Source organism: Chlorocebus sabaeus, chromosome X, assembly GCF_047675955.1.
Source record: "Chlorocebus sabaeus isolate Y175 chromosome X, mChlSab1.0.hap1, whole genome shotgun sequence".
NCBI lineage: Eukaryota > Metazoa > Chordata > Mammalia > Primates > Cercopithecidae > Chlorocebus > Chlorocebus sabaeus.
Genome location: NC_132933.1, coordinates 22,801,170 through 22,828,919, shown reverse-complemented (window position 1 = coordinate 22,828,919; position 27,750 = coordinate 22,801,170). Strand labels below are relative to the sequence as shown.

Below are 27,750 nucleotides of genomic sequence, written 5' to 3'. Positions count from 1 at the left end.
CTCTCCAGCACCTGTTGTTTCTTGACTTTTTAATGATCGCCACTCTAACTGGTGTGAGATGGTATCTCATTGTGGTTTTGATTTGCATTTCTCTGATGACGAGTGATGATGAGCATTTTTTCATGTGTCTGTTGGCTGCGTAAATGTCTTCTTTTGAGAAGTGTCTGTTCACAATGGACAAACTTGACAAACATTATCTCAAGCTAGTTGATCAAGGTTAACAGCAATAGTGACACGTTATATTAATAGTGTACACCCTTGATATGATGTGAATGAGAATGGCACTTGACCTCTGAGGTCCTCCTGCCAAAAACACATTACCCCAGTTTGGTCATGAAAAAAAATATCAGACAAGTCTCAATTGATGGACATTCTGCAAAAATACCTAACCATCACTACTCAAAACTTTTAAGGCCATCAAAAACAAGAAGCAACTAAAAAAACCATCACAGCCAAGAGGAACCTAAGGAAATATTATAGTCAAATGCAATGTGGTATCCTGGAATGGATCCTGAAACTGAAAAAGGACATTAGGTAAAAACTAAGGAAATATAAATAAAGCATGGACTTTAGTTAATTATAATGTATTGTTAATATCAGTTCACTAACTATGACAAATGTACCATACTACTACTGTAAGATGTTAATATTAGGGGAAACAGGGTGTTGGGTATATGGGAACTCCTTGTACTATCTTACCAGCTTTTACCAAAAACAGTTCTAGAATAAAAACAGTTTATTTGGAAAAACAGAAAACAAAACAACAAACCTCCACTACAAGGAGGCAGGTTTTGTACTGAGCAGAAAAATACTCAGTCGACCTGAGATTGTGTTTTTCTTGAGATCCCTTGTGGAGTGGGGCCCATGGAGACCCAGAGAAAAAGGTAGCTAGGGTAGAATCAGAACTCTTGTTTTTTTGGCCCAATCGTTTCTTTCCTATGAATCTCTCTTAAGGAAACAGCCAGATAAATACACAAAAATGTCCATGCAAATATGGTTACTGCAGAGTGAAATACTGCAATGTCCTAAATGTCCACACTGGGGCGGTATCTCACTATGTTTGTTCTAGAGAGCATCAGTCCAATAAAACGCTCCACATACACAAACAGGAAACGCTGCGTACCATATTCCCTTCGAGAGTCCAATATACATTAGTATAATAAGGCTCTGAGATGAGTCATGCTAAAAAAAAAATGTAAAGTTCTGTTAGAAATAGGGTTTGAAACTCACAACTATGGATCATTTTTTATACTTTTTTTTTAAACAAACGCTACTAATGTCTTCGCACTTTGTAAATTGTTACACTAAAGGTTGGGTTATATAGATTATGAAATATGTTTCTATTGGAATATTATACAGCAATTAGTGAAATCATGCTTTTATGAGACTAACGAATTGAGAAAATAGTCACAATTTTAAATAAGGAAAACAAGATACACATTTGTATATACAATATAATCTTAATTATTTAATGTTTTCTGTACATAAGAAAAGGACAATTAAAAACTACAAATGGTTATCGCTGGGTTGTGTAGTTATAGGTGATTTTAAATTTCTTCTTTACAGTCCTTTAATTTCATAATGGTTTACAAAGTAAATATATTATTTAAATAATCAGAAAACACATCATAAAGCAATATTTTGTAAGCGAAATCATTCCTACCCCTCATGCACTCTAAACTTATTTACTTTTTGTTATAAATAAGTATTTGTCAGAATTTCTTTGAAAAAGCCAGATTATATAAGCTCAGGAAAGGGAATGACAGAATGTCTTGGACGGGCTTGATTTAACTAGTGGAGCATTATAAAAATAGAGCATTTCTCTCTTATGGCCCGCAAGGAGATGGCCACAGTAACCTGAAGGAACGAGCAGTCCAGGCTGCTAAGCTGATGCTATTTTTTGGCTAATGCTGGACCGTGATGCCCTTCTTTGGCTAAAGCTGTACTGTACCATCTGAGATGGCATTTCCTTACAAATAAATGTGTTTCTTCTTGAGAAAGAAATGAACACACAGGGCTTCAGCCTAATTCCCCATGTCAAAATGACCTCCAGAGGACAGATACTTTATCTTCTTGTTTGTGTGCAGGAATTGCTTCCAGGTTCCTCCTATGAGACTCCTACGCTAATGCAAAAATGCTTCTTCTCAGGTGGCTAGAAGGCGAAGGGCTGATCAGGCTGGCCACTTTCAGTGCCTCTCTGTGCAGAAACTCTGTGGCACTTACCAGTGTCTGGCTGGCATGAGGCTGAGCACTAGCATGTGCAGGATAGGAATTGCTGGATAAATGACCTGAAATGCATTTTCAGGTAATCAGTTTCATTCGTAGAAACTGCATTCAGTCAATTTGCAATGTTATCTGATATAATATGATATGACATGACATGTCTGAGAATAAAGTGCAAGATGCTGCAGAATGAGGGAAGCCCAGTAATAATCCTAGTTTTGCTACCAATTCTTTGTGTGATCTTGAACCATTGCTTCCCCTCACTGGGTCTCAGTTCCCCCAAATATAAAACGAGTGGTTGGTCTATGAAATTGGTTCCCTGATCCAGCTACAATAAAACTTAAACTCCTTACATGAATCCCAGGGCCTTGCATGATCAGGCCTCTGTCTCCCTCTTTGCCTTCATCACCCACTAGTTTCTCCCTTACACTATTCCAACCATACAATAAGGACCTTTGCACTATCTCTTTCCTCTGCCCAGAAGACTATCTCCCGATATCTGTCCCTGGTTTTGTACCTGGGTGTTAGCTAAATGTCACCTCCTCATAAAGGCCTTCCCTGACTACCTGCTATGGTTATGGATTGTTTGTCCCCAGCAAAACTCATGTTGAAATTTGATACCCAAAGAGGCAGAGTTGAGAGGTGGGGTCTACTGGAAGGCGTGTGGGTCATGGGAGCGGATCTCTCATGAATGCCTTAGTGTTGTTCTCACAGTAGTGCGTGAGTTCTTGCTCTTGTAAGACTGTATTAGTTCCCACAGGAATGGATTAGTTCCCCCAAGAGTGGATTGTTGTAAAGCCTGGATGCCCCTCAGGTTTTCCCTCTCATGTCTGCTTCCACCTTGACCTTCCCAACCATGTTATGATGTAGCATGCAAGTTATTGCCAAAAGCCAGGGTCATGCCCTTGAACTACCCAACCTGCAGAACTGTGAGATAACTGAATCTCTTTTCTTTATAAATTACCCAATCTAAGGTATTCTGGTACAGTAACACTAAATGGACTAAGACACCAGCTTATGGAATGGTGTCCTGTACCTTTTCCCCCATTACTCTCTTTCCTATTATCTTGTTTCATTTCCTTCCTGAAAATCCTTACTTTAATATTTGTCTTATTTATTTTATTGCTGGCCTATTTATTATTTGTCTTCCCCCACTAGACTCTGTAGGGAATATTGTTGATTTTACTCATTTCTACATCCTTTCTGACTAGAAAGATGACTGGCACACAGTAGGTAATTGATAGATATATGTGGAATGATTGAGGAGGCACCTGACACTTGCTTATTTGACAAACACTCTGTGTCAGTCTTTCTATAGTGCTTTGCAAATTTCAATTTATTTAATTTTCATAACATTCCTATATATGAGGTAGACACTACTATTTTCCCACCTTAGAGATAAGGAAACTGAGGCAGAGAGAAGCTAAGTTATTTGCCCATAGTTATACTAATTATTACATTAGTTATGTCTAAACTAATTTGACTAAATTAATTTGGTTACATTAATTGTGTCTTCTAATATTACCAGCAATCCTACAAAATACATACGACTTTTACTTCATTTTATAGACAAGAAAACCAAGACTTAGAAAAATGAAGCAACTGAGTAGGTGACTCTCGAATCCAGAGTGTCTGACTCCAGAACCCTGCTTATTCATGACTGTCTCATAACTGGCCTATGTGATCTTTCTTTTTAAAAATTTGTTTTTATTTCAATAGCTTTTGTGGCACAAGTGGTTTTTGGTTGCATGAATTAGTTATATAATGGTGAATTGTGAGATTTTAGTTTACCCATCACCTGAGTAATGTACATTGTACCCAATATGTGGTTTTTTTATCCTCCCCCACTCTCCTCCTTCTGAGTCTCCAAAGTCCATTATACCACTCTGTGTGACCTTATGTATCCACAGCTTAGCTCCCACTTATAAGTGAGAACATGCAGTATTTGGCTTTCTATTCCTGAGTTACTTCACTTAGAATAATGGCCTCCAGCTCCATCCAAGTTGCTGCAAAAGATATTATTTTTGTTCCTTTTTAAGGCTGAGTAGTATTCCATGGCGTACATATACCACATTTTCTTTATCCACTCAGTGGTTGATGAGCACTTATGTTGGTTCCATATCTTTGCAATTGTGAATTAGGCTGCAATAAACATACATGTGCAGGTGTCTTTCTATACAAAGGCCTGAAGGTTAGATAAAGCAGATATTGGGTCCACAGAGGTCATGTAGCAGGCAGAGCTGTATTGAGGTGAGGGGCTGGTTTGCAGGGAAACTGTGGTTATGGGAGGGGGAGCCCTTTTGCCCAGCTCACCCAGAGTACATGCTGGAGTGGGCTGGGCTTCTTTCCAAAGCTGGCTACATCCTGCCTCCCACTGGAGACAGTTTCATTAAGGGGCCAGGCCAAAGGGACATTGCTAAGGCCAAAGGAGCCTAAGTTCCAGAAAGAATTGTTGAGACACCCCGAAACTTTCTCTGCTCCAGGGACAATCATGACCACTCTCAGGTTGTACACCCAGCTGGAGAAACATCATACAGGCCTAGGAAAGGTACAGGAGAGATCCAGAGGTAAGGCCAATGGCTGGGACTGCTGGACAAATAGTCTGCTCTAGACAGACTGACAAACTGGAAAAACTTATAACTGCACAGATAACAAAAAGATAACTCCACCCACTGAGCAGACCCATGGAGTGGTCTGGATGGTCAGGCTAGACCCTGGCCAGCCCAAACAAGCCACATAGTCTAGAGAATGTATTTTCTCTCTGTTTATCTTCCCTTTTCCCCCATTGTTCTGCACAAGACCACCACACTGCATAAATCCAGAGTATATAATTTCATTTCACAGTATATATAAATGGTGCCCCTGGAGTTGTGAGTAATGTGTATGGTGGCTCTGGTGCTACCGTTCACTTGTGTGTCTTTCTGTGAGTCCATTCTTATTTATCATGTTCAGCTACAGTGGCTACATCCCTCAAACCAGTGGTGTGCAGTGGCAAACAGGTATATGAAAAGTTGCTCAATATCAGCTGGGTGTGGTGGCTCACGCCTGTAATCCCAGCACTTTGGGAAGACGAGGCAAGCAGATCACTTGAGGTCAGGAGTCCGAGACCAGCCTCGCCAACATGGTGAAACCGTATCTCTACTAAAAATACAAAAATTAGCCTGCCATGGTGGCAGGTGCCTGTGAACCCAGCTACCTGAGAGGCTGAGGCAGGAGAATCACATGAACCTGGGAGGCAGAGGTTGCAGTGAGCCAAGATCGTACCACTGCTCAACATCATTGATCACTGGAGCAATTAAAATCAAAACTACAATGAGATATCATCTCACCCCAGTTAAAATGGCTTATATCCAAAAGACAGGCAATAACAAATGCTGACGAGGATGTGGAGAAAACGGAACCTTTGTACACTTTGGTGGGAATGAAAATTAGCACAACCACTATGTAGAACAGTTTGGAGGTTCCTCAGAAAACTAAGCATAGAACGACCATATGATTCAGCAATTTCACTGCTGGGTGTACACCCAAAAGAAAGGAAACCAGTATGTTGAAGAGATATCTGCACTCCTATGTTTGTTGTAGCACTGTTTACAATAGCTAATATTTGGAAGCAACCTAAGTGTCCACCAACAGATGAATGGATAAAGAAAATGTGGCACGTATACACAATAAAGTACTATTCAGCCATAAAAAATTGAGATCTTATCATTTGCAACAACATGGATAGAACTGGAGATCATAATGTTAAGTGAAATAAGCCAAGCACAGAAAGACAAACATCACATGTTCTCACTTATTTGTGGGATCTAAAAATCAAAAACAATGGAATTCATGGAAAGAGTAGAAGGGTGGTTATCAGAGGCTGGGAAGGGTAGTGAGAGGGTAATGGGAGGTGGGGATGGTTAATAAGTACAAAAAATTAGAAAGAATCAATAAGACCTACTATTGGATGGCACAACAGGGTGACTATAGTCAATATTAATTGTACATTTTAAAACAATGGAAATAGTGTAATTGGATTGTTTGTAACTCAAAGGATAAACGCTTGAGGGGATGGATACCTCATTCTCCGTAATGTGCTTATTTCACATTGCATGCCTGTATCACAACATCTCATGTACCTCATAAATACGTACACCCACAAAAATTAAAAATTAAAACATTTAAATGTGGTCTCTAATATTTAACTAGGTTGAATAATGAGGTTTTTTTCTGTTTTTTTCAGCCAATATGTGTGCCAAGAATCCAGTGATCATGAGAAAACAAAGCCTTTTAATTTATAAATGTTGATACTGACAGATTGTAGGTATGAGACTGTAAGCCTTTCTGATCGTTTATTTTCTTATTGTTTGAAAAATTAATCACAGAACTTCCCTATTAGGTGTACTGTCAAGTATGTTTATTGGAAAATTAATAAGTGCATAAAGACATTTATAGCCTTGTATGTGTTTCTGAGTCTACCACAGGTGCAGAACTTTCACAGAAAGTGCTTTCACATTCCCAAACCCATCTTTTGTCATGGAGAGACTGCTCTTTCAGGAATCTGATCGCTCAGAAGTTTGATCATCAGGCTCACTAGCGATTGCACCTGAAAAGAATAAGATTGTTAATTGTATGTACAATGAAATGTCTAAATAAATAAAGCCCTTTAACATTTGATTAATAACTATTAAGATCTGCTGAAACAGGATGTTATGCTGGATGCAGCTGGTTATGAATCACAGCAGTGCAAGAGTGTTTTATACATATTATCTCTTATTTTCCCAATACCCCTAAAGGAAGGAATGATGATTTCCATTCACAGATGAGAAACCCAAGGATCAGAGAAAGGAAGTGACTTGACTAAGATCCCAGAGTTGGTAAGTAGTAGAGCCAGCAGTTAAATATTTCCAGTACACATCGATTTCATAACCTTAAAGACCATATAAACCCAAATTAGAATGCTGTGCTAGAATAGATACTAAATTATCTTTAATTCAAATTCTTCTGATTTGTGGGTGGCATTTCTAAACTTTCTTTACTTTCCTGCCCTAGAGATACCAGGACAGAGGGGAGTCCCAGAGAGTAACCCTTAACATTTTGAGACACTAGGGCATCCAGAACTTGCTGAAGATGAGAGGCAGAGTGAGAGGGGAAGGTAGCACAGGGATAGGTGCTGAGCCAGTGTGGAAGACCCCTGGAACACAACAGGTCATCTTGATACTACCGCCAGCTGTTCATCAGAGAAGGGAGTCCTGTGGCTTGGTGCTTTCCTTGGGCAGAACTGACTTGGGCTTTGACTTCTGTTCTTCCTTCAAATTTCCCTGTAAAAACAAACTTGGGTCTAAGTCTTAGCTCTGCCATCCCCTCTGGCTGTGGAATCTCAGAAAACTCACTTAACCACTCTGACCTTTAGTTCCTTGTCTGGGTTGGTGTGAAGATTAAGCTAGCATCCAGTACAGTGCCTTGCTCACACTAAGCTCTCCATAATGAATATACTTATTCCTACTGGGGTCTTTCATTTCCACCCCAGACACCCCAACATTTTTCTCAGCATTCATTTTCTACTTGAAATGAGCATGGATCCTTGAGGAATGTCTGTGTATCTTCCAGATGGTGCTAGCCCCCACTCCCATCTCTACTGCCTTCAGGCTTCAGGGCAGCATGTCTGTATCGATCCATATCTTGCTCTATTTTACCAGGTCTAGGCCTGCCTGTCTCTTTGCTTTGATCCCTCCATACACACGTATATACCTATACCATACCCAGGTCAAGGTGGCATTGACATGGAAAAGAGTGAAGACCCATCTCAATCAGACTAGAATCCTGACCCTGACTTAAACACCGACACAGCCCCTAACCTAAAAAAGGGGAAGGATTTCACTGAAGGACCCAAGCAAAGATATACAAAAGTCTACTTTAGAGCTCTCCTGCCCTGCTTCATACCTGTACCATTTCTCATCCTGTTGGTATAGCATTTTTATCACTGCCAAACTGTACAAAGTCTCAGTTATAAAATGAATAAGTTCTGGGAACTGAATATGCAGCATGATTATGATAGTTAACAATACTGTATTGTACACTTGAAAGTTGCTGAGATAGGAGATCGTAAATGCTCTCACCACACACAAAAAGGTAATTTTGTGAGGTGATGAATGTGTTGACCAATTTGATTATAGTAAACATTTTGCAATATGCAGTCAGCCCTTCATTATCTGTGGATTCCTTATCTATGGATTCAGTCAAATGTGGATTTAAAATATTATTTTAAAAATATATGGTTGCAACTGTACTAAACATGTACAGACTTTTTGTCTTGTCATTATTTCCTAAACAGTGTGGTATAACAACTATTTATGTAGCATTTATGCTGGATTAGGTATTACAAGTAATCTAGAGATGATTTAATGTATCCACCAGGATGCTCATAGGCTATGTGCAAATACCACACCATTTTATAACAGGGACTTCGGCATCCATGAATTTTAATATCCATGGGGAGTCATGAATTTTGGCATCTATGACGAGTCCTGGAACCAATCCCCCATGGACACTGAGGGACAAGTGTATATGTACATCAAATCATCATGTTCTGTACCTTACATTTATACATCTTTATTTGTCAGTTATATATAAAGCTGGGGGGGAAAGCATCAACTCTGGAATCAGACAAATATCAGTTCAAATCCTGGCTTGGCTGTTCATCTGTGTGACTCTGGGCATGTTATTTAACTTCTCTGAGTCTCGAGTGGCTTCCTAGTTAATGGAAATAATACTTAGCCCTAGTTCATTCATCTATTCAACAATGTTTATCAAGCCCCTGACTACATGACAGGCAGTGTGCTAGGCATTGGGAATATGATGATGAGAGGGGAGATAAACATGAATAATAACACCCATAAATGTAAAATTGCAACCGTTCAAAGTAGTGACAAAGGTACGTGGTATTATGAGCTGGTATCTGACCTAAACAGAGAGGTAAAATTGACAGGACTTGCTTGGTGATGGATTGAACTTGGAAAACAAGGTGGAGGAATGAGTCAGGAACCATTCTTTGCTTTCTGGTTGGCAACAGGTGCCATTCACCAGGACCAGCGGCAGTGGAACAGGGCCAGGTTTGGGGAATAGTTATGGCAGGTGGGGGATACACATGTGTGTATTGACTAAAAGTCCTTACTAGGTGTCAGGGACAGTTTCCCATTTGTCTCATTTAATTAAATCATGATGGCAGCTTCATTAGGAGAATGACTATTCGCATTTTCCAGGAGTGGAAACAGACTCAGAGGATTGAAGTGACTTGTCCTGGATCTTACAGCTAGTTAGTGGCAGATCCGGGATTAACTTTCATTCTGTAGCCCAAACATGTGCTTTTTCCAATACTTCACCCTATGGGGCCCAGCAAAGCCTGCAGGGGAAGGGAAGGCTGGCAGGCCAAGGGGAGGGACTCCAAGAAGGCAGAAAGGGAGGTGGGAGTATACTGAAGGAAAGGGGAACAGGAGGAAAAAGAATTGTGGCAAAGGCAGGAGGAATTATCTCCAGTGACTTGATTAAGATTTATTATTTGGAGACAGATTGAGCAGGCCAAACTGAGGTTCACATTTCATAGGCTTACCGCTGCCTCCTTCTACCAAATTTTGGCCCTGAACCCTGAGGAGGTGGGAAGGAAACAAATGAGGAGGCAGTTTATGAAGTGGCTTAAGGCCCAAGGCTAATTTGAAATTAACATGGAGATTTCAGTCAGAGGAGTCAAGTTTCCAGGGCCGTGGCCATGCCCAGCAGCTGGGGCCCCAGGAGGGATAGAAAGCTGACCGTTTCTGGCTAGTGCTTTGGCCCCAACCTTCCTGTCACCTCCTCCACGCTCCTGATGTTCTAGGAAGCAATGAGAGTCACTCTTTTCGCTGTGGCTTCTCATGCCATCAGAAGCAGGCTTCTGGGCAGCGATGTGGGACAAGGACAAAGGAAGCTGGGTCTAAGAAATGGCTGGGAAGTAGGTTTAGGCAGATGGAGCTGATGTCTGCTTCCTCCTCCAGTTGTTGCTTGGCTTCCCCAAACCAATGACCTCCTCACCTGAGCTTCTCACTTAGCCCTGTTCTAGTTTCTTTCCTTTGGGGCCTGCCTGAGATAGATACAAGTGCAAAGGCAGGGGATCACCAATATAACTTCATGGTGTATACATAATCACCAGAGTACTAGGGTTCCTATATCCTTTCTGGGTGATACATTAGGAATCCACTAAGCCAGAGTTTCCTCTGGGTTCTGACAACCTCTGAGAGTATGGAATATTCTTAGAGGTTAGAGAGTTTTCTGTGATAATTTTAAAATTGTGAGATGTTTTTCCTGTGGTTTCTCTTGGATATATTTAAGGTATACAACACAAGGTTTTGACATACATCTACATAGTGCAATTGTTACTATTGTGAAGCAAATTAACATATCTAATATTTTATAGTTTTTTTGTAGTAAGAATACCTAACATCTACTCTGTTAGCAAATTTCCAGTATACAATACAATATTACTAACTCTAGTCCTCATGCTGTACATTAGCTCGCTAGACTTCTTCATCCTACATTACTGCAATTTTGTGCCCTCTAACCTACATCTCCCCATCTCCTCTCTCTGCTGCCCATGGTAACTACTGTACTACTCTATTTCTATATATTCAACTTTTTTTTGGTCCCACATATAAGTGCAGTCATGCAATATTTTTATATCTGTTTCTGGCCCATTTCACTTAGCATAATGTCCTCCAGGTTCATCCATGTTGTTCCAAATGACAGTATCTCCTTATTTTTTAAGGCTGAATAATATTCCATTATACACACACACACACACACACACACACACACATGCACACACACACCCCACAATTTTTTTTCCTTTTTTTGAGTTATAATTATTTTTAACTTTTATTTTAAGTTCAGGGGTACATGTGCAGGTTCTTTACAGAGGTAAACTTGTGTCATGGGGTTTGGGAGTTTGTCATACAGATTATTTTGTCACCCAGTTGTTAAGTCTGATGCCCATTAGTTATTTTTCTAATCCTCTCCCTCCTCCAACCCTCCACCCTCTGAAAAGCCCCAGTGTGTGTTGTTCCCTTCTATGTGTCCATGTGTTCTCATCATTTAGCTCCCAATTATAAGTGAGAACATGCAGTATTTGGTTTGCTATTCCAATGTCTTTATTAATCTGTTGATGGTCACTTAGGTTGATTCCATATCTTGGCTATTGTGAATAATGCTACAAAGAACATAGGAGTGCAGATATCTCTTCAATATACATATTTCATTTACTTTGGGTTTATACCCAGTAATGGGATTGCTGGATCATATGGTAGTTCTATTTTCAATTTTTTTGAGGAATGCCTGTACTGCTTTCCATAATGGCTGCACCAGTTAAAATTGTGTTTTTATCACAATTAATATCTAAACCGAATAATAGAAGCCTATTCTGTATCATCCATCTGCATGGTCACCTTATAGCTAAAGGGCAGCTATAGGATTTCTGGACTCTCATTTACATCTGCCTCGATGTATTAGAATCAATTAGGCTGCATGTAACAGAAAAAATTCCAAAATAATAGTGGTATAAACAAGATAGAAGATGAATTCTGTATCATGTCCAAAAAGTTCAAAGATAAGATGTGCAGGTTTGGTGTGGCAGCTCCATGTTGCTAGGTACCACAAATTCTCCCAGATCTCCACTATGCTGTTCTGAAGCCGTGGCCGTCATTCTCGTGATCCAAGTTGCTTGCCATAGCTCCAACTAATACTTGCTCATTCCAAGCAGTAAGATGAGGGAAAAGGAAAGGAAGGACCAGCCGCCTTCCCTTTTAGAAGATCCCCAAGAAATCACAAATAACACTTCCACTTGTATCTCATTGGCCGGAACTTGGTGGTATGGCTGTAATGGAGGCCATGGAATATAGTATGTGTTTTAGTTGAGCACATTAGGAGAGAAAGGGGTGAGTAGTGGGATGGATAACTAGCAGTCTCTGTCACATTTTTGTGTAAAAGAACTCATTACCTTCACAATGTCCTACTTGCATTGTCAAGGACTAATGAGGAAAGAATATAGGAGGACTTAATACATAAATGATGGCTTAGTCCCAATGAAGGCCAAATGATATCCCTCAGGGCTGCAGGAATGACAGTTTAGCAGTAGATCTGATGGGGAAAAAAGTGGTGCGAGAGCTGAGTCATCGCCCGGCTCACAGTAATATAGCACGACGAACTCAAAAGAACCTGTATTGCAGTCAGCACCATAGTCACGATCTGAACAGCAATTTAATTTTAGCAAAACAACATCATCCACCTTGTTAAAAAGAACTGTTGTTCATTTGATTTTTATTGGTTTTGTGGTTTTGTTTACATTTCATTTGGAACTTTGTTTCAGCTTTATAATTGTATATCAACCATAAGCATAGGGAGTTTGCAGCTTATTTTCTCTTTGTACACAGTTTAACACTGTAATGAAGATGATTCAATAATTGGGATCTATACATATATATATATTATTATATTATATATATAGATTCTATTATTTGATTTAGACATTAATTGTGATAAAAACACAATTTTAACTGGTACAGCCATTATGGAAAGCAGTACAGCCATTCCTCAAAAAAAACTGAAAATAGAACTGCCATATGATCCCACTACTGGGTATAAACCCAAAGTAAATATGTATATATATACATACTTCTTTTGAAAGGTTGAAAGGAGCTGGCTACTCAGCTGGGAAGTGCTTCCTGAAACCACTGGGGACCACTGTAACAAACAGGAGGACTGTGGGAGTTAGAACCCCAAACTAAGGCAAGGTTCTTTTCACACCACCACCCCAGTGCTGGTGAGGAGGAGGTAGAATTATGCTGCAAAACAGGTGTTGAACCTAAACATAGCATGTGATCAGAGGAGTCTAACATTGGAAGTGCTCATAAAAGTCACATGGCATGCTTCCTGATGGAAGCTTGAGCCTCTCTATAAGCCAAGTGCCTGGGTCAGTGGGTGAGGATGAGGTTGGTGGTTTAGGATGACATAATGGAACATTTTGAGGGGAAGGTTGATTCAAGAATTATGTCCCTGAAACCAAGATTCCTTGGGATATTTTTAAAATATATTCATGTGAACATTTGATAAGCAGAAAGGATCCTGGGGTCAAACATGAAAACATATACCCTCCCTTGGTAACCTCATTCTACTCCCCCGACCATCTGCCACCACCTGACTTGGCCTGGATGATGCCCATCCAGTCTCCTTTCACTGCATTGCAACCTAGAGGGCAGCCTGTTTATCATGGGGGAGAGGGGCTGCAACGGACGGTAGGGCCTCTTTTGACACTGGAGAATTGGGGTGTGGGAGTTGTTTCCAAAAGACTTGTTTCAGGCCACTTAGAGACACAGGGAAGAAAAGCTCTTTCTTTCTCCTTCTGCAGCAGCAGTAAATCTTCCTAGCCCTGGCCACTGCCACCATCCTCAAGCACTTTCTTGGATTCTCCACCTGTTGTGAGGGAATTCCATAGGGCTCAAGATATCCTGAAAACCAAATACCACATGTTCTCACTTATAAGTGGGAGCTAAACATTGGATGCACATGGACATAAAGATGGCAACAGTAGACACTAGGGACTACTAGAGGTGGGAGAGAGGGAGGGGAGCAAGGGCTGAAAACCTACTAGGTACTATGCTCACTACCTAGATGATGGGTTCAATCAAACCCCAACCCTCAGCACCACGTAATACGCCCATGTAACAAAGCTCCACAGGTACCCACTGAATCTAAAATAAATGTTGGAAAAAAATTTTTGAGAAAGGTTCTTTTATCAGGATGAAAGAAGAATCAGTGCATACAATATAGAGAGCAAGACAGACTAAAAGACAGAGAAAGTTATTTATAGAAAGAGATGGCGTATATATGTATACATTTGTATATATGTATATATACACATATGTATATATACATATACATATATACACAGAGATAGAGACGGAGAGAGGGGGAAATATTTATTAAGAGAGAAATGGAGAAACATGGAAAAAAGAACCAAAGAGAAAAAAGAGGAAGAAGTAGAAGGGGAGAAAAGAGGAGAGAGAATAAAGGGTAAGAGAAAAAAATTAAAATACACATTTAAATGCATAGAAAAGTCAAGTACAAGGCAAGAAGGGGCTTTGGGCCTCTGTGTTGCCTCAAGTATCAGAAAAAAGGACAACAAGAGGAAATGCTGTCATCGAGTGTGCTATGCCTACTACTTGGGGAGAACTTCATCAACCTGATGCTCTGTTCAGGAAGCTTCCAGTCCAAAAGGACCTGTTGATGAGCCAATGAATTTACAGGCAGCAGGACAGTGGAAGAGAAGAATTCATAACAAGCCACAGCATACAAGGTATCTGGAAGAGCTCAGAAAAGGGCTAAAGTTACCTTTGAGACAAGATGGTTGCAAAGAATAGCCAGTACATGCACAGACAATGTCTGTCATGGAGAATCCATGCTGTGACTAAACCAAGGAGGAGTTTCTGGAGCAGAGGGTAATTTCTAGAGCTGTGGGAATGGGATGTTAGGCCACTGGGGTGGGCCAACAGCCACGAACAATCAACCGTGCAGAAATTCTTGCTGAAGACTGATTCCCAGATTTCTCCAGCCTCCTGCCCACCCCTACTCCCTCAGACTCAGTAGCTGGCCTTTCTCCCAGCATCCTCTACTCACACCTATATCTCCTTTTTTTTTTTTAAATTCACAAATAATAATAGTACATATAATACATATGGGGTACAATATGATGTGATGATACATGCAAACATTGTAGAATGATTAAGTCAAACTATTTTTTCACAATATGGAAACAATCTAAGTGCCCATGAATGCATAAATGGATTAAAAAATGTCACACACACACACACACAGACACACACACACACACACACGAGTATTTTTCAGTCTTAAAAAAGAAGGAAATCTTGTCACTTGCAACAACGTGGATAAATGTGAAGGGCATTATGCTAAGTGAAATAAGCCAGGCACAGAAAGACAAAACCATATGATTTTACTTATATGTGGAATCTAAAAAAGTTGAACTCATAGAAGTAGAGAGTAGAATGGGAGCTACCGGGGCTGGAGGAGGGGGTGGACAGGGAAAGGGAAGATGTGAATAAGAGGGTACAAAGTTTCAGTTAGACAGGAGGAAGACGTTCTAGTGATCTACTGCACAGCATGCTCACTATAGTTAGTAATAACGTATTATACATTTCAAAATTGCTGAAAGAGTGGATTTTAAGTGTTCTCACCATAAAGAAAGGAGAAGTACGTGAGATGATGGATGTTAATTAGCCTGACTTAATCATTCTACATCTCCTTTTATTCTCTTTTCCCTCCAGGCTCTACACACTGTCCCCTAGCTATTCTTTATTCACCATTACATGCTGAATATTCCAGACTTAGATGGGGTAGTCTCTGAAAAGGGCATATTAACACATGCCATACCATTTTATCTTCACAGCAATTTTCTGAGTTGGGTATCATAATACCAATTTTAAAGATGAAGAAACTGAAACTCAGAGAGGTTAGGCAACTTAGCCAAGATCACACAGCAAGGCCGAGGTTTAAACTTAGACATCCCTGGCTACTCAGCCCATTCTCCTTCACTGTGCCAGACAGGATCCCAGGTACATTGAAGAAAATATTTGATAAATGAAATTCTACCCGTTTGGGACCCACTAGAGCCAGGGTGAGGGGGCTGCACAATGTAGTTCTGAGGAAAGAATCTTTGTGGGAACAAGATTAAAATGTCAGGCTGATGTGCCCACTGGCTGAGCTATGGGAGGTGAGGAGAGAACAAGCAATAAAAATTAATAGTGCAAGGACAAGTTAATTAAAAAACCCCTGCACATGTAGAGGGAAACATTGCACGTCATCACTTCCTCTCATAATGTACAATTGTCGAGCTTGGCAGGCGAGTAGCTGGATCTACACCTGACACAGGGTCCCTTCCAACCCTTTCACCAGGGCACAGGGCATCTGCAGGTACAGTTGAGGGGTCAATGAAAATTTTTTTCTGAGACCTGTTCCCCCCTCTTCTGGGTTCCCCGCTCACTGGTGACCACCCCAGCTCTGTGCCCAACCATCAGCTGCCAGTCACCCCATCTCTACTCTGGTTGAGTCCAGTTGAGGTGTAGTATCTTCTGGATGCATTTATCTCCAATAGGAAGCATCTGGGGAACTTAACTGAGGGTATGAGTCTGCACTCATGGAATTTTAGGCACCATTGAAGAGAGGCTTTGGGGTAAAGGGGATTTGTTGGCCTCCCTGCTCCTTGATTTCTCACCTGCATGGTGGAGCTGTCACCTTACTTATCATGCCAGCCATTGGACTAGATTAAATATATATCTATATGATTATATGTGATCTCATTTTATTCTCAGTGCAATCTTGTGAGGTATATTGTTACTATTTGATACATGATAAAACTGAAGCTCAGAAAAGCTAAGTAACTTGCCCAAGGTCACAGAGCAGGTAAGTGGCAGAGCTGGAATTTGAACCCAGGTAGTCTGGCTGCAGAGACCACACTCATAGCAATTATCCTCCACGGCCTCCCTACAAACAAACAAAACAAAAACAACAATGAAACTGAATGTAAAAGCATGCTGTTTCTGTCCCACTGCTGAAGAGATATGAAAATCCTGGTTCTATGGCCCATGGAGATCCTGACCTAAGGCTACTTCCTCCCTAATGACAGCGTATCTGAACTGCAAAGTACCATGAAGCATGTATGTTATTATACTTCTAGAAAGCTGACTTGGGAATACCAAAGTGGGATTCTAATCTAGGTTTTCTTGACCTCTAATCTCATTATTTCGAACCTTTAGACTAGCTCAACTTTTCACACTGGGAGCCCTGATAGGACACAAGTGGGTACTGGGAGATAAACCTGGGCTGTGGTCAGAGTTTTTGCACATTAGATAATATTTTCCTTTGTGAACGCGTTTTCAATATATGAACATACTCATAGTCTTTTGTATTCCTTTTTGGATTATTTCTGTATCCTTGTAGGTTAAAAATAATGGCCAATAGGCATCAGGCTCTTACTCTGTGCTACGCACTGTGTTCACTGCTTTATATGGATGATCTTTTACTCCTCCACAATCCTATGAGGTAGGTACTATTATTAACTCTATTGTACAGGTGATGCAACAGAGACTCTGGGAGGTTGAATGACTACTTCAAAGTTACACAGCTACTAAGTGGCAAAGCTGGGATTTGCCCCTTGGCCTGTGTGACTCCAGGTCTGAGGCTGCTATCCACTCCTCAGGGCAGAATTTTTGGAGCAGCTAAATGAGTTTTTTTAAAAATAATAGAGAGATCTGTCTAGCAACTGTTCCATTGCAAAGATGGGGGAATTGATGCTGAGAAATATCCAGTGACTGGCTGAAATCACAGCCTGTCGGGGAGTTGAGCAGTGACTTGAAGCCTCCACAGTTCTTGTCCAGTCCCCAGATACTGTGAAGTCTTTGAGGGCAGGGCTGGGTCTGATCCATTTATCTCCCCAGTGTCTAGCACATAATAGGGATTCAGTTAACACATTTTTGGTGATGAAACGAATGTTTCTAATGACAATTTTTCATCTGGCCTGACTTCAATCTCCTCTTAATGCCAAGTCTTGCCGTGTTCTAGGTCGACACCAACCTCCCTCTAACAAATATGGAATATAGATGAGGGTCTGAGCCATCTGTGCTGTTTTGTTTGATTTAAGGTCATTGGTGGCTTCACCATCCAGATTTCACCACTGGCATCCCAAACATTCATTTCCTGCAGTTCCGCTTCTTACAGAAGAAAACATATGAAGGGATAGTCATAGTCATGAGGAAGCCAAGGCTACAGCTACCAAAACAAAAACCCAGGAAACAAACTGACGTAATAAAAATAGCACCTCATGGGTACTGAGGACTTTCCATATATGAGGCACTGTTCTAAGACATTTGTATGTACTAAATCATTTAATCCTCACAATAATCTAATGAGATAGATGCCATTATTATCCCTATTTAACAGATGAGGAAACAGACTCAGAGAGGACTGGCTACACAGGTAATAAGTGGTAGAATTAGAATTTTCACTATATTTGGCCATGTTTGACTCCAGTGTCTCTGTTATTAACCACAATGCTAAACTATTTACACTTATTACTAGGGGATTTGTTGATGAATAGGCTATGGGGACTGAGCCAAGGAAGGGGCAATAACAATTCCTAGGACAGGGATTGTGTTTGATGAGGGTGGGGGTGGTCATGAGTTTGGCTTTTGAATATATCAAGTTTGAGGTGTCTTTGAGATACCCAGCTGGAGATGTAAAGAAGACAGGTGGATATGTAGTCTGAAATCCAGAGGAGACATTGGGGACTCTTCACCATATACATAAAAATAACTGACATTTATTACACACTCACTAAGTGCCAGCACTGTCCCAAGAGATTTATATGGATGAACGATTCTAATTTAATTCCCATGGCAGCTCTATGAAATTGGTGCTTTATTATCCTCATTTTAAAGATAAGGAAAGTGAGATACAGAGAGGATAATGATTTACCCAGGGTCATACAACTGGTAAATTCTAGAGGCACGATTCAAACCCAGGGAGTCTGAATCATCTGAGGTTCAGCTTCCTTAATTGTAAAATGGAAAAAATAATTTCCAGCATGCAAGGTTGTTATGAAGATTATATATGTCAAAACCCTGGCACATAGTAAGACTTCTACAAATTAGAGCTACTACTATTAATGCATCTAATATTATGTAATACTTATGATTGTTTTACAATAACACAATTATTATTGTAACAGGTAGGACCTAAGGGTTCTCTCATTTTCTTCATTTTCTCAGTTTCCATGAGAAAATGAGCCTGATCTCTTGGGGCTACAATAGATACTATTAGTAACTATCTCAGGAAGATTCTGAGGAACGAATGGGCCAATGTTTGTAAAGAATTTAACACAGTTCCTGGCACCTGGTACATGCTCAAAAAATGTTAGCTATTTCTGAGCCTTCGTCCTGGCCACAAAGTGAATGAGGTCACACACTGAGCTCCAAATTCCAGCTACTGACTATCTTTCAACTCTCTTTTAGCATCTTTGGTTTTAAAGCACATTAGATGCCCCAGCTGAACTTGTCTTCAGCTCACTTTAAGTCCTTTTTCTCAGTACTTTTGTGGCAACTCTGTCCTTTCCACTGGCAAGCCCTCCTGGGACTACAAGCACCCTAGGCCCCACCAACCACTCTAGACCCAACGACGCACTGAGAATCCATAAAGAAAAAAAAAAAATCTTCAAAATCTCTGATTTATTTGGTACCACCACTCTACCCACAAGGGGGCGCTACCTCACATATAATCCTTTGTTTTTGCTGCAGCGATGAATCAAAACCTAAGCCAGTGGCAGAATATGAACTCCATGTAAACAGACCCCCAAATTTGTCTGAAGACCAAGCCCCTAATGTTGGCCACAGCCCGAGACTCGTACCCTAGCCTCGAGATGAGTCGTATTCTGAGGACCGTATAGCCTAATGGTTAAGGCCATGGCTTCTGGAGTCAACCTGTTTATTTTCTGATTCTGGCTCTATCATTTCCTAGTGCGTGCACTCTGAGCCTGAGATTTTAACTGGAAAGAGGAATACTATTAGTAACTATCTCAGGAAGATCCTAAGGAACAAACAGGTCCATGTTTGTAAAGAGTTCAACACAGTGCCTGGCACCCGGTACCTGCTCAAAAAATGTTAGCTATTTCTGAGCCCCCGTCCTGGCCACCAACTGAATGAGGTCACACACTGAGCTCCAAATTCCAGCTACTGACTGTCTTTCAACTGGCTGTCTCATTTAGCATGGTCCTGGGATAGTGGCTGGTGGCTCCATGAACCTGCATTCCCACTAAGGGTGACACAATTTGAGGTTCTCTGATGCCTCTCTCCCATGTCCACCCTGGCCAGCTTCCGGCCATGTGCACCCTTATGCATTCAGGCCAAGGCTTCAGGTCAGTGTGCTAATTTTGGATTTCAGCTCCCCTGCTGACCTTGGCCTTGGAAGCAGGCGTAGATTACATGTTCCTGCCCTGGAGAGCAACCCCACCCTCCCCAAACAAACAGGTACATGTATGCTACACAGTGAAACAGACACACAAACTTATATTCTTTCTCACACACACACACATATACACACATACACACTCACCCAAACTCCAGGAGCAAATCCCTGCCCAGTGGGGAGGGAGTGAAAGGTAACTGAGCCCTGAAAGACAGCTGGGAAGCCAGCTCAGCCCTGGCCAGGCACTTTTCCTAGTAAGGGCATCCTTAGTGTGACAATATCCAGTTGAAGACACAGTCAATAGGGAGCTCCATGACTGTTTCCCTTAGCCCTGCTAGCAATGCCCTCAGAACTTTTTGGGTTCTGTATTTAGAGAGCTGCTGGTACTCAGTGACCCGGTCAGCCCACAGCTGATGCCTGCCTACCTGCCTCTTCTCCCTCTTCCCATCCCAATGGCTGTATCTGTGCCCATAAAGATAAGTGATTCAAATTCCTCCAGTCTGTGGTCTTCCTTAGTGCTGTGTTTGGCCCAGGAATGCCCTTTCCCAGTGTTGTTTGTAAGTTTTGACCCTGCATGCTTCAATCCCTCCCTTGCCATTTCAGTTGTTTCCCCAAAGGGCTGGATGAATTCTAGCTTCTCCCCTGGAGGAATGTGTGGATAAGTCCTCCAGGGTCCCATCAGTTTATGAAGACGGGCTTCCCCTGGGTATGATTCCAAAACACCCGTGAATTCATTTCACAAATATTTAATGAGTCCCTATTAAGTGCCAAACATTGTTCTCAGTGTAAGATACACAGTTTTTAAAAAATGAAAGAATTCTCAAAGGAGCTCAAGAATAAGTGGGCTAACATACCAATATGTGCTTACTACATGTTAGGCACTGTTCTGAATGTTTTATCATCTATTAACTTCAAAACCATCTGTTGGTCTTCAAAACCTCATGATATAAGGAATATTATTATGCCCATTTTACAGATGAGTAAGCTAAGGATCAGAGAGGTTTCATCACTGTAGTGATTTGAATAGCATCCTCCAGATTCACATCCACCCAGAACCTCAGAATGTGACCTTATTTGTAAAAAAAAAAAAAAAAAAAAAGAAAGAAAGAAAGAAAAAAAGAAAAAAGCCTTTGCAGACATAATTAAGAATTTTGAGATGAAATCATCTTGGATTTGGAGTGGGTCCTAAGTTCAATGGCTGGTGTCCTTTTAAGAACAGGAGAGGGACATAACACAAAGAGACACAGAGAAGAAGGCGATGTGACAATGGAGGCGTAGATTGGAATGATGTGTCTATTAGTCAGGGATCACCAAAGGCTGCCGACAATCATCAGAAGCTAGGAGAGAGGCGTAAGACAGTTTCTCTCTTAGAGCCTCTAGAAGGATCCAACCCTGCAAATCCCATGAACTGTGAGAGAATACATTTCTGTTGTTTTAAGCCATCCGGTTTGTGGTACTTTATTACGCTAGCCCCAGGAAACAAATGCAGAGACTTACAGAGCTGAGATTTGAACTTAAACAATCAGTCTCCTGATTCTGTACCCTCAACCCCTCCTGTCTACTATCTCTCACTCCCAGGTAGGGGAGGTGGTTAGGGGGCCTCCACTGAAGAAGCTAGAAAAGTAATGCCCATGGTGACCCCAGATGAGTAATAGCCTGGCCCCTTCTGAACCTCGATTTTCTCATCTGTATCATCAGGAATTGGGGCTAGATGGTCTTTAAGCCCTCTTCCAGTTGTGGCATTTTTATGAGTCTATGATTCATAGTTTTGAGGGAGAGGTGGCACAGTGGCAGTCATGAGAGCAGGTTGTGGACGAGGGGATAGAGAATACACATTATATGTAATTGACTGATTTTCAAAAGGCCTGTGGATAAAATCCCATTATGGAAAATTTTTCATTATCTTTCCCTGTTGTTCTCTTTATGTCTGTTTTTCTCTGACTCCCCCGCCTTGCCTCTCTTGCACATGCATATGCATCCCTACACCCACACACATGCCCAGAGACTCCTCTCCAACCCTGGAGAGCAACTTCATATTTATGAATTTCAAACTGGTGCAGAGGGAAGGGGCCAGTGTGTGAGTGTCCAGCAGTTCCTGGCAAGGGGAAAGGCATTGTGGGGAGGGGTGGGGAGGGCTCTAGAGATTTGGGACTGGAAACAGTGTTATTAAGTATGTTCATTAATGAGCCTAAGAAGGAAATGACTAATACATTGATGGAAGGAGGCTGATGGCACCAAACCACTTGGTTAATTAAAACCACAGAGGTCTTAGAGTGACTCTGAAAAGCCCCTGAGGATGGAAGTGGTCGATAGAAGGAAAATAAATAATAAAACCAAGAAAGACCTTTCAGGGGGTAATCATTGAAGGAATGTCTTGCACAGAGAGGTATCTAAGGCTGGGAAAAGAGAAAAAGGACAAAATACCACAATTCTACTCCCCTGTGAGCACTAAAAGCTCCCTAACACTTGCATGATTTTTTTATAAATGTTGTGATGCCTGACCATAGATGTATGCCTAGCAGCCAATGGGAAAGGGTCTGGGCCTAGGTCCAGAGCAAATGAGAGGAGCTATGGCACCCCATGAAAGGCTCTAAATATTGGTCAGGTGGAAGGGCATCTGAGGGTCTTTTCCGTTGTCAACAGCCAAGTGGCAAAGAGCCTCCCAGGTTAGATATAGCTTTCTCCAGATTAGCTCCCAGAAGGTGTTTCAAACAAAATGACAAGAAATGACTGCAAATTGCCACAGCAATAATTTAGGTTCTGGGTGGTCATTTGTGGAGCAATGATTGCTACCTCACAGTTTGAATACAAAGACCTTTGCCATAGAGACTGTCCTTAAGGTTTTGTCTCTTGGAAGAGTGGTAAAGTACAAACACTTAGAAGTCTGGACTTAGACTAGACTCAGCATGTTGTCCAACCTTGGTTTCTTCACTCATAAAATGGGAATAATTATAGTGTCTACTCATAGGGTTGTTTTAAGGCTCAAGTTAGAAAACATAGAAAATGTACCATGCTTGGCATATAAGAAATACATAGCAACCTTTGTCATTTCTACCTAGGAGTCTTTCCTGTATCTCAAATTTGACATAACTCATTACTTTCTCACCCTATGCCCCTTATCTCAGTTAATGGCATCACCATTTACTCAGTTTCTTAAACGATAAACTTCAGAGTCATCCTGTCTCCCTTTTTTCCTTCAACCCCCACATTCAATTGACCACCAACGCCTAGTTCCTCTTCTTGATCCCTCTTGCCCCACATTGCCTCCCCCTAGTACAGGTCCTCATCATTTCTTGCCTGAATGACTGCAACAGTCTCCTAACTGGTTTCTGTGCTACCATCTCTCCCCTCTGCAGCCCATTATCCACAATGTGCCCAGATAAGCTTTTAAAAATATGAGTCTGATTAGGGAACTGTGCCTTAGCTTAAAACTTTTTCAGGACTCCTACTTTCCTTAAAGATTAAGTCCACTTTCCTTACTTTTTCCTACAAGGAAATTCACATTCTCTTCCTATCCAGCCTCCTATCTACTCCTCATATATTTCAGCCTCTTTGAATCTCTTTTCCAAATATGTCATGCTGTCTCACTGTTCCATGGCTTTGCAAACGCTGTTTCCTCTACTCTTACCTGTTGAATCCCTACTCTTCCAAAGCCAGGTTCAAATATGCTCTCCTTTGGGAAGCCCTTCCTGTCCCTCCCAAGTGGATATTTTGCTCTCCTCCTTGTAATCCCATAGCACTTATCCAGGACCTCTGTCCAGTACTTCTTTTGTTAGTTAAAGATGGTTTAAAGATGTACCTATTTATCCCACTGGTCTGAGTACTCCCTGTTCCCATGCAGCAGTGAGAATAAGCTGCCATAGTCCAAGGACTAGAATCAGGGCATCTGGCTATGGCCAGTCTGTGTCCTGGACTCTGCTTTTCTTATTTCTCTGCTGAGTCCAAGACAAACACTGTAACGGTCCCCCAGGGAACTTGAGAAACAGAGAAATCCAGGTGACAGGAACTGATGTTGAACAAGCTGGTGCTACTGGATAAAATCTCATAACAATCCCTGATCAGCTTCCTGTCATTAAGATAAATGACCCAGTGCTGGTGGCTCTGCAATTACCAGCTCTTCTAATTGAATGTTGAGACCCCTGCTTTTGGAAAACCAGTGGCTTCAGCCCTCCCTGCCCAACCCTAGGTATATGTTCTCTTTGGTCTCTATTCAAATTCAACAGACAGGTGTTGAGTGCCTACCATGTGCCAGGCATTGTGCAAGGCATTTTAGAAACATATCTTCATTTAATCATCATAACAATCCTATCAGGAGGATATTATCATCTCCATTTGAAATATGATAAGAAACCTGATGGCTCCAGAGATGAAAGGATTTGCTTGAGATTACTTAGCTAATAAAGATGACAGATATCATTTAGTGAGTTCCTACTGTGTGTCTGGCACTGTGTAAAATACTCTATGGCCATTATTTTATCTATACAACTCTGAAAAGTAGATATTATAATCTCCATTGTATAGTTGGGGAAAACAGGGCTCAAAAATGAAATGATTTGACCAATATCTCATGATTAGCAAGTGGCAGAGCTGGGACTATGAATCCATGTCTCTCTATCTTTAGATTCAGTAGTCTTTCTACCACACCACATGGTCTCTTTGACCCCCATCACACTAGAGTTCTCCAAGTAGAAGGGCTGTATTATCCATGGCAAAGAGAATCTGTTCACAGTGGTGCTTAGCATGTGGCATGGACATATTAACGAATGAAAGCCAGGATGCTCCAACCCAAACTTTAGGGACAGGTACTGCCCTGAAAACAGTCCTAGGGAGGGCCAGCCCATTTTGCACCACACTGCCCTGCCTCTTCAGGTCCCTGGGATAAGCATCTTTAATTCTCAGGGTTCTGGAGGAAAGCTATTTTCCTGGGCATGAAACGAGTTTTCAATGAGGAAACATATTCTCGAGCCCATTGCTTGAGAGACAATCTTTGTTGACAAAAATTGAACAGAAATAGGAGCTGAAGCTGAAGCCACAAATTTTTCCATATGGTCCTCTTTTGGGAGACACATGCATGATATAGCCAGCATATCTACTAAGCATCCTTCCTGGGAGCCACTAGTTTCCTGTGTGGTCCTGGACTTCATTTCCACCACAAATCCAATGAGGTGATACACCAGAAGCCCTCTAAGGTTCGTCTAGTTTAAACCTATAGTTCTGGGTCCTCAAGAAGCCAACATTGATTGGCTGGTAACCTGTTGAGCGCTGGGAGTTTCTCGGGCCAGCTCCCAGGTCAGTGTCAGGAGCGCCATATACCTAAGTGGCCAGTTTTGGACATAACATCAACTTGGGTGCTTCATCTTCTTCCTGACAGGCTCTTAAAGTAAGTGGACTGATGGAGTGGACAGGAAAATGATGACTCTGGCAGACTCAGCAAGATCCTTTAGTCTCCCCACCACCAGCCAGAGCCACAGCCAAATGAAATGGCCTTTGGAACAGAACTGGCTCATTCCATTAAGGAGATGAGAGGTCTATTAATTGGAAAGAAAGTTTCAAAGGCAGGCAGGTCAGCAACCAAGGCCCATGGCTAAGCCCTACTCTCTGGGTAGGATAAATGGGGGCATTCTCCAGGCTTTGTAGTAGAGGTTGGAGAGCAAGAAGGCAGCTTAGCTCAAATGGAGAGCACCAGCCTGGCAAATGCAATTAGAACCAGTCAGGGCTGCCCTTTCCCACTCCCCATCCCTGCCACTTCAAATTCCCTCACATCAACAGAATTTCATGTCCTGTTTTCAAACCCCAGCCCATTCCCCATTACTTTCTGAATTTGTCTTCCCTGCTTATATTATAACTCCCTGATACTGTGGAACATTTCAAGCACGATAGAAGGCTCTCTCGTGCCCCTTCCCAGTTAATATTCCTCTAAGAGGTAACCACTAATCCAGAATCATCTGGAGGGCTTGTTGCACGGATAACTGAGCCCCACCTTCAGAGATTCTCATTAAATAGATCTGGATGTGGCTCAAGAATCTGTATTTATAAAAAGTTCTGAGGTGCTGCTGTTGCTTTGAGATGCACTGTACTAGTCTGACTTCTATCAGCAATGTTCAGCTTGCTTGTTCTTCAATGTACTCTTTCCTGTCTGCCTCCTTTTATTCATCCTTACGTCTGTAAAAATAATCCATGTTGTTGAATGCACCAATAGTTTATTTTTACTGTATTTGTAGCATTTCATTGTGTGAACATACGACATTTTATTTATCATTCTACTGCTGAGTGGACATTTGAGTGTTTTCTAATTGGGGACTATTATGTATGATGTTGTTGCTATGAACATTCTTTTTTTGTCCTTTTTAGAAGGTGTTTTAAAAAATTTTTATTTTATTTTAATTTTAAGTTCCTGGATACATGTGCAGAATGTGCAGGTTTGTTACATAGGTAAACGTGTGTGAACCCATGGTGGTTTTCTGCACCTATCAACCCATCACCTAGGTATTAAGTTTCACATGCATTAGCTATTTATGCTGATGCTCTCCCTCCCCGCACCCCCTGACAGTCCCCAGTGTATGCCAGTGTGTCTTGTTCCCCTCCCTGTGTCCATGTGTTCTCATTGGCTATAAACACGCTTGTACATGTTTTTAGGTGGCCATATGCACTTATTTCTCAATATACTTAAGTACAGAATTGCTAGATCATAGGTTAGGTTAGATCAAGTATGTATTTTACTTTGTTAGATACTGTGAAACAATTTTCTGAAGTGATTGTTCCTATTTGTACTCCTACCAGGAGAGTATATGAATTATTGGTGCTCCTTATCCTCCCCAAAACTTGTACTGATATCTTTTAAAAGAATTTAGGCATTTTGGGGTGTGTGTGTGTGTGATCATGGTTTTAATTTGCATTTAGGATTTAACTAGATTTCATAGTGTAAAATTGTTTGTAGTGATGGAAATGTCCAGTATAGGGCCTTCAAACAAATAACAGCTGGTATGGACACTGCACATACCAGCTCAGATGGTATGGAGGAGCACTGGATGAAGAAGGGATGGGGAAATGCTCAAGGTAAAATCCAAACTTCTTCACTTTTTTGGTTCACTACTCTCCCTTATATAGACAAGGCAATTCTCCCCTTGGAATGGAGTTGAGGCCTCAAAGTTGGCTTTTGAGCTTGGGAATACTGAGACTGTTAATGCCAATCCTCCAGATAGAAATGAACTTGGCATATTGGGGGTATAGAAGAAGGGTAATATGGTTTAAGTGTAAGAATAAAAGGGAAGGATATAGATAATATCAGAGAGATCAGCAGGGACTATCTTTTAGAGGGCCTTGTCGGTTTTGTAAAAGAGCTTGGAGTTCATTCCAAGCACAATGAGAATCCAACAAAGGGTTTTTGAAGGGAGATTGACAGAATATGATTTATATTTTGAAAATATCATTGTGTTTAATGTGTAGGGCAATGGTTCTCATCCTTGGCTGCACCTTGGACTCATCTGGAGA

The 27,750-nt window shown here is 41.3% G+C and overlaps 1 long non-coding RNA gene across 1 annotated transcript in view; it reads right to left on the bottom strand.

Moving 5' to 3' along the window:
- Window positions 1-1,719: 1,719 nt before the first annotated feature.
- Window positions 1,720-27,750, bottom strand: part of LOC140710828 (uncharacterized) — an 86,807-nt gene continuing 60,776 nt past the window's right edge. Inside the window, exons 2-3 of the long non-coding RNA XR_012091909.1 lie at window positions 16,688-16,785; window positions 1,720-6,811 (exon numbers count right to left, since the gene is read on the bottom strand). This is a non-coding gene — a long non-coding RNA (uncharacterized lncRNA). The remainder of the gene's footprint in view (window positions 6,812-16,687; window positions 16,786-27,750) is intronic.